This window comes from Orbicella faveolata, unplaced genomic scaffold, assembly GCF_042242905.1.
Source record: "Orbicella faveolata isolate gen_17 unplaced genomic scaffold, um_ofav_v1 contig_3, whole genome shotgun sequence".
NCBI classification, from domain to species: Eukaryota; Metazoa; Cnidaria; class Anthozoa; order Scleractinia; family Merulinidae; genus Orbicella; species Orbicella faveolata.
The window spans coordinates 23,097,112-23,103,284 of record NW_028301558.1 but is presented as its reverse complement, the minus strand read 5'-3'; positions in this window follow the sequence as shown (position 1 = coordinate 23,103,284).

Sequence of the window (6,173 nt, the reverse complement as noted above, 5' to 3'; positions counted from 1 at the left end):
CAGCAACGATCAGAGAGGCAAACTCGACTGAAATTGACTCAAATTTTACGGCGAGAGAAACCAAGGATTACGCGCCATTACAGCGCCACGCTACAAACAACCAAGCAAACTCTCGCAACTTCAAAACACTCAATTGAATTTACTTACAGTGACTTTCCTTGCCATTTTAAAGTGAACAGAGATAAAATGGCGTTGACTAATCGTCGATGGATGCGTAAAAAAGGCAAAAGATTGACGATTACCCCTAACTTTTAGGAGCGAAATTTAGGCAGCGGGGAAAAAAATCCGGCCCGTGGGCCGTATCGTAAAAAGCTGGACCCGTCACGTGCGTATGATTAGCCAATCAAATTCGAGGATTTAGGATTCCGGCCCGCTCAGTTGCTTGAGAAAAAAAATAAAAGTTGGTTATTTACAAGTGTGGTCGAGGAGTTAAACTCGGGACAATCGAGATCAACACCAGCTAGTAATCAGTACATTAACCGCAAAGTCGGTATTTCACATCCGGCGCCCTAACCACTCGGCCACGCTGCTTTCTTCAAATATTACAGCGAATCAAGATCTATAACATCAAACCCTTATAACTACATTAAAAATCCGTGAAAACGCTTACAATTTAACCAGATCAATCAGATTTATATTCTTTAATTTCTGTCTGCGTAAAAACAGAAATAAATTTTACTGATCAGTAATGATTTTTTTTTTCTCTTTTATATTAATAACTTAAGTTTTTATCGATTAATGAGTTTTTGGTATTTTATGAAAACCCTGCGCCTCGTAAAGGAGGTAGACACTAAGAAAACTCAATCACCGAAGCAAAGATAGCCAACCTCGAGACTTATTATCTATGAAAAAGGTACGAAAACAGAAGCAAATATCATTCTTAAGAGGACCCTAGAACAAAATATTTGCAAATCTACTTCTTAAATAAACATGTAAACCAATGCAATCATGTGCTGACTTTTGTTTATACTGTTAATTAATTATGCGTGATAATAGGTAATGAAATGATCCAATCAGTGTACAGAATCTGCAGGCTGATCCTCCCTCTTCTCTTCACTTCACACTGGCGGGCAGTGTGGAGTCCCTGGCAATGTTACGTCGGCTTGATATGGAGAAATAAAAACGCAACATTACTGATATCGTTAGAACAATTTAGTTCTATCTTTTTTCTCTTTAGTCAGCTGAAATCAGGGAAATAGATACATTTTGGGAGTCATACATCAATTAATTGAGCAAGACCAAGAGTCTATCAAGACCTTTCTCGGAGGAAGTGTCATACAATGTTTTGTTGGGACAAGAAGCGTCGAGCACTCCTATTCTGGCCTTGAAGGACAGTCAGTAACCCAGAGCAGGAGCTGTTAGCTCAATGAATTTTCTTTCTTCCGTGTGCCTAACTTTTAAAACCTAGCTGGTCCTTGCTAAAGCTCTGAACAAATTCGTGGACCTTACGCCCACTGCCAAGTTTTGCTTATGAAAAACAGCTTTAACTCTTGTAACACTAGATGATTTCTACCTGTTCACACCGATTTTGAAAGATCACAATTCTCATTCGATCTACCCGCGCGCGCAGTTTGTAGCGATAGACACGTTGCCCTATACGCTGCAATGAATAATTGTAACTTTACCCTTTTATGTCAAATTCAACTGGACAGGTTGTGAGAATAAAGGACCAGGTCATGTTAATACTAAATTCTCCCAAACAATTACAATAAAAACATACGATCTGTACAGGAGCAATACAAGAGTTTGGATCGTGGACACAATTCAAGAAGCTGTACTCAGATTAAATACCTTTTGCTCTAAAGTTGACCATAGCGTACTGGTTTCTCTGGTGAACTCAACATTGGTCTAGCTCCCAGAAACGTCATACTCAATTTAATCTGCCTTACGTAATTTTAGGATCCATCTTTCTTTCAATAAATCTGATAATTTGTTCAATTTTCGCGGGTGTTCTCAAGACTAAAAGTTGCTATATTTAAACTTACCTTTTTCTTTCTTCACACTTTTATCATGAGCTTACAAGGTAAAGAAGAACGCGCGATTAATGAATGAAAAATTTACAATTTTTGCCTGTTGAGATCAAAAATTGTCGTCGTATCTTACTTTGTTTTAATTTAGCGCGTTAGAAGCCAGAAAAGGGTCCTCTGACTACTTCACAAAACGTTAAGACTTGAAAAGAGATATCATTTTAATGCTTTTTATTTTCAAGTATGGTGTTGGCATCACCATTTCTCGTGGCTCGGTGATGCCAACAATCACATTGCTGTACATCATCAACTGACAAACCACAGCATTGACTGGGACTCTGCTCAGTGCTTAACCTACAGTACAAACTATTTTCAACGACTGACTATGGAAAGTTGGTACACTAACCTAGAACAAACGCCTCTTAACAGATGTCAATAACTACCAGCGCCTTACAAACGACTTCTCCATAACGGAAACGAAACCGACAAACGGACTTCTAACAGACCGACTTAACAATACACGGACCAAAAACCGACCTATTTGACTAACAATAGACGGATCGAACCCACCAATGACTGACGTCAAACTTTACACGAGTCTTTCAGCCAATACCATCATGGCTATACTGAACAATCACGTTCAACGGACCAGACTTATAACATCATCGACTGACAAACACTATTCACTTGACTCTGAAGATGACTTCCGCTCAGGTTGTCGAAACGTCAGTCACCAACAACAGTTCTTTTCAGAACTACACTAACCCGGACGATCACACTATACGAACTACTGATACTCCTGGGTTCAAACCATTCACTATATTAAAAAAAATCCGCATAAATTGAACTTTTCTACGAAATCGTTGACGTTTTCGTACTTGATATGTGCTCTAAACCTATATTTTGCTCAAAAGTTGCTCAGAAAGGCAAACCTTGCTCGAGGTTGCCAGAAAAAAAACTTCGTCAAATGTCAAAATAACAGAGAGAACGACGTCTGAGTCTCCATGACGATAGAATTCAGTGCGCAATATCCTGACGTCCTCTGATGTGAGCAGTCCCAGGCTTTTACTCTGATAAAGGTGGAATCAATAGAGGTAGCCTTTGACCAGAAAGAACCTTTGTTAGGCCTAAAGGAAATACAGTCCTGCGGTTTTAACAGAAGCACCATGCCTTAAGTCAGGTTTATCTCATATCGTGTTCCGCCATTGATCTCAAACTGCCATTTGCCAAAGTTCTGCTTCAGTACCATCACCACAGCTAGCCCAACCTCTGAGTTATCGGGATCTACTACAACAGTCTGTGGAATCAAATCTTCAACTAAGGGATTTTCAGTTGTAATCTTCTTGACTTCTTTGTTTTGTTTTATTAGTTTGTTGATTGCTAAGTTCATTTTAGTTAACTTGCTAACTTGAACGCATTTTGAGTGTGTGTAACTAGCATTCTCTGGAACTGGTGGAAACAGTGGAAACCATGTGTCACGTCACAGTGCAAATGTTGGCCGGTCACTCTCGGGCTTGATCCTCACGTTCAGTTTAGCCACTCCTCGTCCCAGGCTACACTCGCTGTTAAGCGGTCCCACACATATTTTCTTAAAGAAAACAAATCGACGATTATAAACTGGAAGCAGTTCCTTCTCACCTACATATCTGCCAGTGCCATACAGAATCCTTTGATAACCGCAAGGACGTTTTTGTTTCTCGAAAGTATGTCAGTGGAATAGAAACTCTGACCCAGAATAGGACCCAGCAATTTGGTTTAACATCAGTTAGAGCGGAGTAGAAATCAAATGTAAACGGCAGAAAAAATGGCGGACAGTAGAAATATCACAACTGTCTCGTCCCTCCACACATTAGTTGATTTTTATGCGTTCGTTTTCTGGTTCTTTTCTGGTTCTTTTTGGTATTGCTTATCGCTGCGTATTAATTGTTACCTTGTTTTTTTATTAACTGTCTGCCTTCAAGTTCGTCCAACGTAGTTAGATTACCTTTTTATCCGGTACAATGAAAGATCTAGCAAAATTTCTAATTCTTCTCTTCAACTTCAAATCGCCCTCAACGCCCATCCATTCAACAATTTTTCTTATGATATCATCAGTCTTGTCCTTCTTTATCTTAAGCAGGAGTCTCTTGTAGTCTTTAGGAGAAATTCGCAGCCATTTTGGTTTTTCCTAGGATATACAAAAACACAAATAAGCCACCGACTGTGCGGGTCCGTCCCTTGAATAATAATGAACTTATTTTGCAGTTGCTTTAAATTGACTGAAACAACGGTTCATCCGTAGGGGCCGTATGAAATCCATCGCTATGAAGAATGAGAAAATGTCTTTTTTTTTGTTTTCTTTTTAACACCCCTTTAAAACCCGCTCATGAATGGTGAACACAAGTCAAGTTTTGGTAGAAGTTCTGTTTTTGCGGAATGTGTACTTGTCAATTGAACGTGGTGTAAGAAGATGCTCTCATATCCACAACGTCTCCACGTTTAGAGAAAAATTCCCATAGAGAGACTACTACCATTAATAGTTATCAGCAGGAGCCAGTGAAAACTTTTGAACTTACTGCATCCAAGCTGAATGAAGGAGGGGCCGGAATTTTGCAAGCTGGAGCCAACGTAACGGTTACCAAATACATTCTTGGCGGGTTGTACGACACATTTCGCGTTTGAAGTGAAGAACACATTTGGAAATATCTCCTCAGGTCGTTTAGATTTTTCAGAAGAACATTTAAGTTGGACTGTGGAAAAAACGAAATACGTCATAAAAATACCTCATAAAGAAATTTCCATGTCCCGTGTTACCGCTAGATGGAGCGGTGTTGTCTTCACTTACCCTCTCTAATAGGATGAATTTTGGTCATGACTATCCCAGAGAGCTTTTCTTCCATCTGCTTCACTGCTTGATGGTATCGCGAAACAAACTTCTTAGACAATCGGCAGGTCAGTGATTCTTTTAATTTCAACTCACTGCAGCTCATAGGCTGACTTGTAACGTTCACGTAGCTCGAAAACTGAGGGAAAGAAAACCGGAGATCAAGTTTGCTTAAGCCGAGCCAATGTCTACAAAGCTCAAACATAGTGACGTAAGGCTTGGAAATATAATTCACCCTACTGTTACATATATGTATAGGTTTTAGTAAAATGATGCATCTCTTCGGACATGCCGTAAATACATGTACAACTTAATCTAGTACTAAACAAACTTGTACCAGTTGTTTATTCGACGGTCGGTCCTCCATCAGAGGAATGTTTGGACGAATGACCGCGATGTTCGGACCAGCAGCACAATTTGGCAGCAAAAAAACCATGGCCATTGTGTCCCTGTGCCGGAGAGAGTCAGCAGTGTTCACGCACTGTCCATGCGCAGAATTATCCGGTGCAGATAAAATTTCAAACGACAAGAAACCATGTGCACAAGAGGCAAACCTTCACATGAAAACAAAAATTAAAAAACCTTAAATGAAGAACTCGTGAATTAGCAAAAAATACTTCCAGTGACTGATCTACGGGAGCGGCTCGGAGGACCCACCCCCCGCCCCTTATTTTGGACAAAAAAAAGAAAAAAGAAGGAAGGAAGAAAAGCTGATGGGTAAGCAAACAGTTACCCACCCGCCCCATCATTTGTCTATTTTCTTTTTCAGTAGTTACGGAATAATATCACGTTGATGAGTGTCTCATTAAAGACCATAATTATTAGTTTAAATTTGCTTCTACGCCTAATACGGTACACCGTACACTTATCCGAGAAATTCAATTCTCGGATATTCAAGCATAGTATTAGTATCACAGATCTGGACACTTAAGACGAGTGTGGCGATGATTCATAGAAGAAGAAACAACGCAGAAGTATATAGACGTATCTACATTCAGTTGTAAAGGAGAGAAAAAGAATTTAATTATTGATAAGTTTTGCTTAGTTTAAGTATAAACGTAATTTTTTTTCTACGGAAGGTTGTTGGTAATTGTTTTGATAACCGCGTGTGATAATTTCTGCAGCGCAAATCTACTTGGAACAAAAATGCACAAAAGGTGAAAAAAGCGCAAAGGCAACTTTGAAAATTTCTCTAAATTAGATTCATAACTTGAGAACTCAGTCCAAACTGCTTTGAAGCCCTAAACTGATTTCTAATTGTCTCCAAAATTGCAAGTAATATTTGTAATAAAACTGTGCACCTTATCCGTTTCACATTCGGTGATCGGCCTGTCTCTCTTACT